Here is a 13,399-nt window from a genome sequence, read left to right on the forward strand (position 1 = left end):
GAGATTTATTTATACTGGATCATGCATATCATTCCAGCCATCTTTTGGCAATTTTTTCACTCCACTTTATATATATGAAACTAAGAAAAGTCAAGAGAGAATTTGATTATGATTTTTCACTTTTGTTATAATTCTCCATTCAAAAGGGGAAACTTCATTAATATGGTTATTTACATGCACTGCTTGACCATCACCTGAGAGGTCCAAACCCCACTGGGTTAAGGAAAGACTTCTTGTGCTTCAGTGCTCCATATCAATATGAGAAAAGCAGCTGGTCAGAGCCTGCTGCTGGTAACACCGAGGTTGTGGGTTCAGTTCCTGTCGGGGCCATATACCTGGGAGTTGCACTTGATCCTGGTGGTCCTTTCCATCTCAGAATATTCCATGAATCTGTTAAGTTTTGACCTCCCTGCTCATGTGGTATTTCAGAATTAATGGTTGGATGGCTGAAACATCTGTTCCTTTATCCACTGTTCTGTCTTTACAGTTGCAGTATTTTGCTGTACAAAGTCAGACAGCATATAGAGAAGGAAAATTTGGGAAGTGTTCTGTAATATTTAAGGCGTTTTCTGAGGTTTTGAATTGCAGGATATTTATACCATATGGCAGCTTCATACAATATTGACTTAAGTCAAAGGAACAGTATCCTTCATCGTTTGTCACATTTTGCCACTTGTGTCACATCAATTTTTTGCATGCTTAACGTTCTCTAATACTTCTGTATTTATACTCTTACATTATACAGGGCTTACACTTGATTCACTGCTGACCTGCAGATATTTGGCCTTCATTAACCTTGTTATCACCTTCAGCAGCATTTAGTATCACACTATCTCAAATTCTAAATGAAAATAGAAACACGTCAGAGCAATCTGTAAAATGAAGGACATATTTCTGCACCACAAAAACATCTCTGAACTTACTGACTCCTCCATAGCTACTTGCACTGCAGTGCCTCACCTCATGGATTGCCAGAAAGTTTGCCAATAAAGCTAATGATGCTCAGGGGCCAGGATTTACGTGTTCTTTAGATCTGCATCCTTTGGGAACTTTTTTGTTGCTTTTCTTAGTTTCTTCTGTTCAGGGAACTTAATTTGTAACAGTGTTAAAGAAGATGTTGCTAAACTTGAGAGTGCATTTTTGTTTCATTCAGGCAATTCAGTTTTGAATTGTTTTTGTAAAAGTCAGTACATTGTGTTTATAAATTGTATATAGCTATTAAAGATTTTTTTCTCTAAGTCTATCTAGTGATCTTCTCTGCTTTGATATGTATAAAGGGATATGAAGTGAAAAAAATTATATTCTCTTGGTATTTTAGGTTTCGGATATCTAAGCTTAACTTGTCTTCAAAATTGCATGTACCAGAAGCAGGTTTTTGTATATCTCTCCAGATGCAACTTTGATTCAACAGCTGAATATTGGGAAAGTATCATATTTACTTCATAATTTCATTTGTTTGTTGCTAGTAAATACATAGCATGGGACAAATAAAAAAAGAGAATAATGCATCTTTTAATTTAAAAATAGTGTTAAAACTTAGAAAAATGAGGGCTTCTACTTAAGTAAAACTGCTATAAAACTTTCTTTGTAAAGCCATTTTCTTGTTGCAGTTATAGGTGACTTATATAGGGAAATTATTTTGCCATCTTTTAAAATCACCTTTTATAAAGCAAGGCAGATGGAACTGTGCTACATGGACAGGTTTAGTACGCAGCATTTTGTTAAGCATTATCCTTCAAGGAGTACTGGTTTTATTCAAAACTGTAATACTGAAGCATCATTGTGGATGTTTAGCTGAAATGAATCAGCTGTGTATTATCTGAAGTGTGAAGTTCAGTTTGAAGAGGTTTTGCATTAAAGTTGGGATATCTAGCAACCATAATCTTCATAATCAAAAGTAAATTGTTGTAGTCCCTTAGAAGCACAGATGACTGAGAGCAAAATGCTTTTTGAGATTTCTGAGGTACTCAAAACTCTCCAGTCATTAGTTCTCTATTATACATAGTTACTCTGCTTCTCAGTAGAAATTATTCTGTCAGCTTTATTGTCTTCCTAACTTCTGATTGTGTTTTTCTTTATCAGCCCCACACCATGTGGGGCAGTTTTCTTCCAAAGCTGAAGGAGTTATTTTGTATGGGTGAGCTCATGGTGCACTACAGAGCTCCACTGTGCAGCCAGCAGTTAATGCCGGTCTCATTCACCCACCCTGCAGCCCCTTGGCCATCCAAAGTGTCATTTGCTTGAAGACAGGGAGTAACTGCAGCTGGCACTAGGCTTGGGGGTGTGGGACATACCTGCAGAGCCCAGCAGAAGGTCTTGTTTTGCTGAGAGCTAGCTGAAATATTAGTAGCCAAATTGAGCACTGACATTGCGTACTGGAAATGAAGTGAGGATTATTTTCACATTTTAACAGTTTGCTCAATTTTACCTAATTCTGTTCTTGGATGCTTTTCTCTGAAATTAGTCAAGGGAGCCAGTGAAGTTCAAGTATTGATTGCAGTGTTGTGACAGCAGAAGAATCACAGCAAATATAGAATAAATATAAGATCCTAATATGGTTTGAATACCTTCCACAACCTTCACTTTTTTTTTTTTTCTTTTTCAATATGCAGCCTTTGAAAATCTTTCCTATTCAACATTCATCTTCTCTGATACCAAAACTCCTAACTCTTGGAGGGATTCTTACCAATGTGTGTTAGGGCTGCTGTAGGTAATAGGTGCAAAAGTTCAATTTTCATTTCAACCACAAGTGCTTAGTTAATTATGTAAGTAAATAAATTTGGATAATTTTATTAGTAAATATTAAAATTTGTGTTGTAAATATATAATTTATATCTAATTAATGCAATTTCATTATTTAAAATTTAGATACTTATTAAACCATTGTTAATGAAGTGTTTCTTAATGGCTAACGTGGTTGGGACAATGATAACTCTGAAGAAAAATTTTCATAGTGGCTAGCGTGCAGGCAATATATATCATGATGGTGTGATAGTCAATGAACATCTGAGTTTCTACATGTGTAATATTGTGAATATAAATTAAAAGGAGATGGGATCCTTTATAAAGCAAATGGTATGATTTGGGCTTTTATTTTCTGTTAAATTCCATATTTGTATTTTCTGTGTTGTTTCACTTTCCTTCCTGTTGTGGAAAAAGTGTAGCTATCAGCACTGTAAAAGCAGAAGCATCTGGAAATATCATCTGCATTCTTTCATGTTCACGCTCACCTGGGAAATTAATGTAGAGAAAATTGTATATCATTGCATCTGGGGCAGATCCTGTAAGAAATATGCTGCATTCAGTGGAAAATAGCCAATGATACATAGATTTGAGGAACAGAGTCTTCTAGGAAAATTTCAGATACCTACTTCACTAGGCACTGGCTCTAATCTACTCTGATAGTGCACAGAATTTTCACTGTCTTCTCTTAATGACTGGGTAACATCAGCCTTTAAGGGAGAGCATTTCTGTGCACCTGAAAATGCAAGAATTTTCTTCTCAGTAGGCAGATCACAGATTTTGTGTCTAACATGAATTTGAAGAGAAGAATTTTAAATGCTCCTTCCTTTACTGGCTTTATTCTTGTCTCAGTCTTGACACTTGCAGTTCTTAGACCCTGTATTTAAACTTGATGCACTGCTGAGGAGGTGAAGACTATTTTTTTACTACTGATTGGGGTGAAATAAAGGATGCTGAAACATGGTGCATGGATCTATACAACAGTTGTGTTTGCAAAAAGCAGTTAAAACACCATAATCTTTAATTTCTGTGGAATTTTATGATTAAATTCTTAATCCTACAGCTGGTCTGAAATACTGTGTTTATTGTTGGTACAATATAAATTTACACAATGTGCAAGCAATCATTCTGTACACTGAGTAAAAGGCTATTGCTTCACCAGGACAAGCATAATTTTTTTTGAATATTTGTCATCCATCTGGTCAGAAAATGGAATTAAGATATTTTGCACCTGGATCATAATCACATACAGAATTTTGTGGTGGATAATTTTCATAACTGGTTTTTCATAATTAATTTATCTGTATGTATCTGCTTGTATCCATTTTTTAATTATTTTCTTTGTGCAACTCGAAGGCTAAAGAGGCTCACTGAATAGGACACATTATATCCTACCAGTTGATTAGAAGTGAAATACTTGACTCCTTGTCAAGCCCAATTCCATAGTATGCTCATTGTTTCTTTGGCAGTTATGGCCTGTGCCTTGTGACTCACGGGAGAAAAGACAGGCAGAATTGCAAGTCTTTTTTTAAATCAACCTCCTGCAGCATGAGTCAGGCTTTAGATCTGGCCTTTGCCCTTCCTTTGCCTTTGTTCTTATCATTTGTTCTGCCCTATGGTTACAGCATCTCAAAATAGCATATTCCTGATTTTAGTGCATTTTGTTCCTGATGAATGCCAGGGAAAATTATATAAGATGCTAACTTGTGATTTTTCAGGAAGGGAAGCCTCTTTATATTGAGCTGTAATGGTCACTTTAGAAAGCAACCCCCAAATTCCCAACCTTCTGTGCAACTTTCTTTGCAAGGTTAGATTGCTGAGGTTTAACCTCTTATTTCAAGGGTCATTTTGGTTTTAGTAGCACCATCTGTAAAGTGTACTATTAATATTTTTCTCCCCAAATCAAAGAATTAAAAAGGCATATTTTCCATCTATTTTGAATATGGACTCACAGTATCTGGAAAGGATTACACAAATGTAATATTAAAACAGTAGAAAAATGAGACCTGAATAAATTCTTTGCCTTCTTAACTCTCTTTTACCCACTAGGTCAATATGAATACTGGTTATTCTTCCCTTCATGGTTTCACTATTTTTTTTTGAAAATGGCACCAACATCACTTTGGTGGGATAACACTTCTTTTGTAATATAAAATGTTTACAAGTTAATACTCCCTGGTTTTATGTAAAGATCTGCTCTTCATTTACTACTGGCTGTATCTGTGCTTGGTTTATGGCATATGACACAGTTGTTGCCTGAAGTGGAGTAAAGCAGGAAAGTGAATGTTTACATATCGAGTGACTGGTTTTATTCTTGCTAATGTCAAGCTTTCTGAAAAGCTAAGTTTAATAGCTTAAGACTTCGAGCCTAGGAGATAAAAAATATATAATGCAACGACATGCGTTTTCTCAGGAACTCAAGACTGGATTGTAAATTTACCTTCTAAATAATTTAGTGAGATTAACGAGTGGTAAATTCTTGGCAGAATGAGCATTATTCTGGTTTTGCATTAATCCATAGATGTTGCTACACAGCTGTGCTAAAAAATAGTTGTTGACCAACCTGTAGAGCTTTTAAATTCAGACATAGCAGGTTATTTTTTCTTTTCTATGAATAATACTTTCACCATTTTTGAAATAGCAACAATGAAAATTTTATGGGCTATTTTGTGTACAGCAAATGGCTTTTATATTGTCATTTCAGACGTAGCAATTTAAAAGAGAGGAAAGGCAGCGTGTGGAAAATTCTGTGTTCACTTATTGTAAATTAAATTAAAAATGAATTTTCAAGGAGAGAATAGTCACAGGATATAACACAGTTATTTTTCTCTGCAGCAGTTTTCTCCTTGGCAGGTTTCCTTGTGTTTTGTGGTTTTTTGCAGATTGAGGTTTTGAGCACATCTGTAAGCAAATAGTATCCCACAAAAGCACAGCGAATCCATCACCCATGTCTAACCTGTGTTTTAAAGGGCAGTAATTTAAAGGACAATAACTTCTACCCACTACGTGGGTTTTCCAAAGCAGGATCTAATCTTCTCTTGCTCTCCTTCAAGATGATATAGCAAGCAGCTAGTCCCTGCATAGCCAAAAGTAAAGTGGAGCCTAGCTGCTGACAAGTCTTGCTCTCTTCTCCTGCATATTTAAGCTTAATAGCTTCACTTCTTCCATTTGGATGGACTTTGAAAGCAAGTTGTCATTTAATTATAGCAGTACTTCCATAAATATGTAAATCTATTTTTATGACAAGTTCAAGGAGGGTCATGGAGTGATGTCCTTCAAGTGATGTGCTTCTGTAGAAAATATGAAAAACTTCACTTGTAAGTATCTTGGATTCATTGAAGGCAAAATAGGTTGTTAAAAGTCTTTGTAGAGCTCTTTATAACAGAATGTTTGTTGATTAGTTTGGATTAAATACTTCAGAGCAGACTGCAGACATTTCAGGTACTGCTGATAACACAGGGTTTAGGAGTTTTAGGTCTACCTCAGACCAGGAGGCTAAGGACCATGTCCTTCACAGGGGTAGGAAACAGTGATATTCAACTGATGGCACTACCTTTATGTGCTTAATTGGACTCCAGACTTTCACTCAGATGCTCATCTGAGCTAGGATACCTTAAAGGTATTTTTCTGGATAACTGAAAAAAAATTAGTCTACAGAAAAGAATTTACTGCAGTCTAATTTTACATCTAATATAAAAAAAATTGGCCAAGTAATAGATTGATATTACAGATGGTAGCAAACTGTAAATGTCACTGGAAACAAGAAACTGTCTTGGGTAATTGGGTTGTAGAACAAAATACTAAAAAAATATTAATTTGGAAAGCAGAAACGTCTGCACAGGAAAGTAATACCAGCAGCTTTGTGTGGCTGCCTGTGATGTTGAAGAATGCTTCTCAGCACAATATGCCATCATCCTGCTGCTGCTCAAATTTATATACATTTTCTAAAATCTTGTCGAGCAGGTTTATTTTAGATTTAATCCTAGTTTGTGTAATTTAATTTATATTTTTACATTTCGATATATGCAACAGATTAAGCAGTGCATTGACTGAAAAGAAATTGATAAAAATCTGGCTATGCCAAGAAGCTGAGGAGTTAAAAAAATACTGTCAAATTGTTAAAATCAAAATAATAGGTTATGTAAACTAAACAGCTTGGCTCTTGCTATTTATTACTTAAGACTGTTTTCCTTTAGAGACGTTCCAGGCTTTCAAGGTAAATGGATTCTACACCCAAACATTTGCTGTACTAAGTATAACGTACACTAATGATAGGCTTAAAATTGCATAATAACAAGATTATATTACTAGTCTAGAGGAAATACAAAAAGAAAGGAAAATAGTGTGCCTTATATGGTAAAAAGTTAAGTAGGATGTGCATTCAGCTTGAGCTGTACGAGATGTGATTAGTAACACAGATAAGTACTACCCCATTCAAATCTTTTCAGTTGGAGAGGAATGATTCAAGTGCTCACAGATAAATCTTGGGTGTTTGGCAGCATGCAGACATAAACTCCATCCCTATAGACTCAGGGGAACCTGACTGTTGTGACCAGTGGGGACATAACCAGGTTGTTTGCAACAACTTAGTGTTAAAGGTTGCAATGCAAAGGACTCACAGAAGCAGTTTGCTTAGAATTTGAAATTTCTGTGTACTACAATCCCCTTTATATTTGGCAGTCCACCCCTTAATAACATTTCCAAAATGCTTTGAAATCCTGTGTATTTCATATAAGCACATGGTGCAGCCTATTTTTTTGTCTGCTTTGCATTGTACTCCAGATGGCATTGCTATATTTGTGGGTCTTCTGAGGCCGAAAACAAGGGGAGAAAAGGAAAAGAAAACAGAAACTATAAGCACGTTCCTCAAAATGAAGATGCCTTTACACAATGGAGTTTGTGTATCATGGTCAAAGCAGGAAAATTCATGAAGAAAATCTATCATATGTAATGGAAGGTGATGATTACTTTTAATTTGTAGAGCCTTATCCATTGAAAGAGGTGATAGCTGACTGAACAAAACTCCAGTTTTGTGAATTTTCGTAGAGCAAGTCTGCTTGAGAGAGTTATGGCCTCTATTTTCATACTTATGCTTGATGGCTAAATTGTTTTGTTTTGAATTCTTTTTCCTTCAGTAAGATAGCTGTCATTAACTGGGGTTGGAGGAAGGGTTGTTGTGTTTATTTGTTGGAGGTTTTTTAATTTCATCTGGGATAAATCCTGTAAGTGTTGGCTGATTATATTACCTCTGCCTTCTGCATACAAACTTTAACTGGAAAACAGACGTGAACTTGCTAAAGAAACTAATACACAGTAAACAATTCCCTTTATGTACGTATAAGAACTATATTCTTTGCTAGAGTACTTGTTCATTCCAAGTGAACAGCATCCTGTTTGTGGGTTTTGAATCAATGGGTGTGGTTCTTTGATGTATCTGAAAGAAGCTTATGTGGTAATATCCGGATAGAAGATGGCTTTTAAGCTCTAATACATCTCGGATCAGAGGAGCATCTGCGCTGCCTGCTTGCTTCTGTGATTTGTTTTGCCCATCCAGTTTGTGATAGCTTGTTTTGTCAAGCTGAGTTTTGTATTTGAATTCATTCTATTTCAAGCTAACGGAAATGAAATAGATTACACTGAATTATCTTTTGATAACAACCAGTAAAGGGGAACTTTATCTTGTGTCCAGTTAAACAAATCTGCTCCCAAAGAGAAGTTCTGTTAAAGAAAGGACTCTGAGCTGTCTCTCCATATTGATACTGAATTAGCAAAAGGAAGGGTAAATATATGACCATCTTTGCTGTTAGTGAATGCTGTGACTGAAGAGTGCATTGCAGTACTTCCTTGCAGTGCTTCTGAAGCTGAAGATACAGTCATGATTCCCAGCAAGATTCTAGTCTACCACAACCCTTCTGGGGGCACGCGTACAGAAACGTACAAAAGTACTAGAAGGCGTAAAAAATCTCATGGAGAATTGTTCAAAAATGGATATCGTGTCAAACCTGGACATAATATCCCCGAAAAGGAAGAGCAACGTACTTTGCGAAACTCCTTGGTGTCTTGTTATAGGGTCGGCTCATACTGGGGTAAGGTCCAAATGAACTTTTTTCTTCAGAACTGTAGTTTCTTATACTGTCTCTGGTGCTGGTATTACTGTAGCTTCTAAAAAAAGGTGTTTTTTTTTTTTCTACTTAAAAAAAAAAGGTGCAACTTTGCAGTTGCTTTGTATGAAGAATTCTTTCCCAAACTTACGCACTGCAATGTACTCCTGTCTCCCCAGCAAAGGGGTTCATTGTTCACCTAGAATCAAATAATCCAGTCTTTATTGAAGGATGGAATGTAATGTTCTGCAGTGTTGGTGTTATCAAGAAATTTTGTTTAGAACTGCTGTCATCATTTAAAAGGTGTAATGGCAAGTTGAAGGAATGTGCAGCAGAGAGATCTATTCTAAACCTGGTCATAGAGCATTGATTTTTTTTTTTCATGCTGTAGGCTATTCTCCCCACTTGTACTGTTGCATAACAGAGGTGGGGAAATATAAAAAATATTTTGTCTGGGTTGGTTCCAAGGAATTGACAGATCCTTTTCCTTCTATTCTAGTTCTTGTCTTTTTTCTTTGAACTTTCATTTTCAAGATCTCAGAAAACTCTGCTGCACTCTTTGAAGATGTTCAGAATGGGATTATTTTGGATTTATCCCTCCATCCTGTGTCTCAAAGATTTTCCTAAATATGGATTCTGGGTTTTTTTTCTGACTTCAGTAAACTGTGTGGTCTTAATAAATTCTAGGGTGGAAGTAGCCATTGATAGGTTTGATGAAGATGCTGTTCTGATAAATGGATAAATGGTTCGTCAGGAATAGAAGTGGTAAACAGAATCTCTGTGTATTGAACCCTTACAGCAATATTTTGGACATACTATTGTCTATTAGAATAAAAATAAGCAGCCTAAGGCAGTAAAATGGGGATTACATATCTCATTGGTGAGAAACATAGTAATGCTTGGTGCTGTTCTTGTAGATTGACCTCTCATGTTGAATGAAGAAATATCCCAATTCCTGTTTCTATTTATTAGAGTCTCATTTAAATCTTATAAGTATTGTTGTCATGATTTCCTTGCCTTTCCCTTTAAACATTTAAAATGGGACATTTCCTTTTTTTTTGGGGGGGTGGGGGGAGGACAGGGGGATGTTGGAGTTTGCAACCTATAGCTAATCCTGGCTGCTTCTGTATATTAGTCCAGTGGAAAGCATCAGTTCAGCAAAGAGAAACTGTCTGACAGACAGGAAAATACCCTATTGCCTTTAAAGTCAAAGCTCTAAATAATACTGTTTACTTTGCTGTAAACTTTATAGCTGAAATAATTTTCTACTGTAACTGCATTGCTACTGGCACATAGTTTATTTGCCATGTCAGGATCACTATTCTGTTCTAAAGAATCCATCCATTTTGCTGGGTCCTTAGTAAAGAGTCAGAAAAAAGTACTCCTGCTATATTCTAGATGTAGCCTGGTAGTTCAGCATGGTATAGTCTTCCTACTGAACAGATAATTGATTTCGCTAAAACAGATTTCAGGGGTTTTTGGCAATATGCGGCCTCTCCTAGTGACCATTTTTTACAGATTTTAGGTTGAACACCATGGTATGAAATAATATTACACACATATTTTATATTTTTAATGTATTTTGAAAACTGTCTGTTTGCTGCACAGGCAACACAATAGCTAAACAAATATTTCTGCAGTAAGAAAATAATCCTGTGGAAGAGCTGAAGGTTTATTTGAATCATCATACCTACAATCAGATTATTGTACTAGAGGCAAAAACAATTGACTAAAACACTTTGTCTCATATTGTTTAAGGAATCTGTTCATATTGCTTATAATCTTAAAAGTTTTTTCTGTTCTTGATATCTATGAAGATCTTAGCTTTGTTCTGGATATTGCGGCTGAAATGAACTCAAATCCTAAGCGTATTTTAGTCATCCATTTAGAAGCAGAAGACTTGAGAAACTCAATAAACTTCTTTTATTTTATCTGTGTATTTTTTCTCTTATTAGAGAGATTTTTGGGGTAAATGAAATATTTTGATACTTTTTTTTTTTGTTTAATTTGTTGTATAGCAGATTATATCCTTTTCTAGACAGATCCCATAAGAAAATTCAAATGTAAAACTCTTTGCCAAGAAAAAGTTCAGTTGCATGATGGAGAGAAAGTCGCAAGCACTTCCTGAGCATTCTGTTTAGCAGTTTACAATTAACTTTAGCAGACAGGGTTCATGAAATGTGCAAAATTAGAATGGACTTTACTGTTATTCATAGGAAACTTACCATATCTCAACTCTTGGTTATATCACTTAAATGTAAAACAGTTTTGTAGGTATTTCATAAGAAAAGAAATTCTTCTTCTCCACTTGTATTAAACACATTACCAAATTTTGCTAAGGAAAGAGAGCTGTATACATTTGTATATGTAGCTGAAACAGCTTTGGAAAAGGGGAAATTTTTGTTAGTGCTCCTACTAGTGAATTTTGCTTTCTATTTTTGATGCACAAACAAATAACTATTTCTGTTCTCGGTAAGGGAGTAGGCCCGAAAGAGGTATCAGTTGTGAGACAGCGGGTTTGAGTGCACCCTCAGCAAGCGTGCAGAGAGCACCAAGCTGAGTGGTGCAGGTGGCATGCCTGAGGGGACAGGATGCCATCCAGCACGACCTGGACAAGTTTGAGAAGTGGGTCTGTGGGAGCTTCCTCAGGCTCAACAAGGCCAAGTACAGGGTTCTGTGTCTGGGTTGGGTCCAGCCCCAGAGTCAACACAGGCAGGGTGAGGAAGGGGTTGAGAGCAGCCCCTGCGGAGGGTTGGGGGTGCTTGCAGATGCACATGCACCCAGCATGAGTGCATGTGGACATGAGCCAACAATGGGAATTCGCAGCCCAAAAAGCCAATTGTGTGCTGGGCTGCATCCAAAGCAGCATGGGCAGCAGGGCAAGGGAGGAAATTCTTTCCTCTTCTCCATTCTTGTGATCCCCACCTGCAGCTCTGTGTCCTCCTCTGGGGCCCTCAGCACAAAAAAGGGGATGCAAGACCTCTCCATGAGGAAAGGCTGAGAGCTGGAGTTGTTCAGCCTGGAGGAAAGAGGGATTTGGGGAGACCTTACTGTGGCCTTTCAGTGCCTGAAGGCAGCAGACATTAACAGAACCTGCTGCAATAGAAGAAAGGGTAATGGTTTCAATATTACAGAGGATTGTTTAGAATACAGATAAGGAATTTTTTTACAATGAGCATGGTGAAACACTGGAGCAGGTTGCCCAGAGAGGTGGTAGATGCCCCGAACTTGGGAACATTCAAGGTCAAACCAGAAAGGGCTCTGAGAAACCTGATCTAGGTGCTTATTGCAGGGATGGTTGGGCAAGATGACCTTGAAAATTCCTCTACCCAAACTATTGTATGATTCTGTGAAAATCACATTAAATGAAACACATATAGGAATACAATAGGAGATCTGTTCGTGCCTAGGAAATTTCAGGATACTGGAAAGAATTAATTTGACGTGTAGTAATTCATTTGGCTTTTATAATTGAAAGCCAGCCCTATTTTGTAGTTAAACTGTCCAAGCAAACAAATGCAGAACTTCACCTATAATGATTTTATTTTTCCACAAAAATCACATTGAACCCATAGTATTTTTCTTCTATCATTTGATGTCTCAGCTATTAAAATGTAACTTAACCCTTATAAGGTTTGGAGATAGAGGTTTTATTGCTAACTTAGATGTTTCTCAGGTTTCTTTTTAAAACATAGCAATGGTTAACTTGGTCTTATAGTTAGCTTCAGATGCAAAATATTTTAGAGGCAGTGTTTTTCACTACAGCCATTTTTCATAAAAGTTTACAGGGAGCTGAGTGAGGAAAGCAGCTGGATGAAAAAGCTGGAAGGTTTATGATTGCTAGTAAGGATCCTCTCCTTCCCTGTCTAACCACATCTCTTTGGATAGGAGTAGCAGCTGTGGGAACTCCTGGAAGTGGAACAGAAGGATGTGTCTCTCACAGTTTCAACAATATGATCCAAAGTTATCATTCTCTAATTGCAAATGTGTCTGACATTTAGCATTATTAAGCTTCATTTTATTGCTTTTCATTTAGGTCCCTGAATCCATTTAGCAAGTTGTGATTAATTTTCAGAGTTACCCACAGTCAGTAATTAAAAAGAAACTTTATATCCGTATAATTGACATGTGTGTACTTTAACACTACTTAGGAGTCTTAAAAAGGCAAAATGTAAGAGCAAATATTTTATTTAGCAACTTTCCAATACTACTGCAGGAAAAACTTCTTGATTTAAACACATCTTGCCATATGCACCTTTGTGCTTGAGGGGAACCTTTTATTCCAGTGAGGTGATGAAAGTTGTGACCAGGTTTATATGTTTGCCAAGATCACTATTTCCTTAAGTTTCTGGAAATAAAAAGTGGTTTCCTGCACTGGAGTTGGGTAAAATAGATGTCCATAAAGAGAATGTATGAGAAGAAGCTGCTCTGGACCTTCCTGTAACAGTTGCAATATCACATTACACAACTTTTATGTAACTCCTGGCTGTACTCTCTAATAAAAATTATCCTTCGAGCTTTACTTTAATTTTATAAACTGTGCATATGTACAGTAC

General features: G+C 36.6%; 1 protein-coding gene across 22 annotated transcripts in view; it reads left to right on the top strand.

Annotated features, from left to right (window-relative positions):
* Positions 1-13,399, top strand: part of KCNMA1 (potassium calcium-activated channel subfamily M alpha 1) — a 429,782-nt gene that overhangs the window by 261,240 nt on the left and 155,143 nt on the right. The window lies entirely within an intron of this gene.

This window comes from Onychostruthus taczanowskii, unplaced genomic scaffold (assembly GCF_017590055.1).
Source record: "Onychostruthus taczanowskii isolate IOZ18803 unplaced genomic scaffold, ASM1759005v1 scaffold22, whole genome shotgun sequence".
NCBI classification, from domain to species: domain Eukaryota; kingdom Metazoa; phylum Chordata; class Aves; order Passeriformes; family Passeridae; genus Onychostruthus; species Onychostruthus taczanowskii.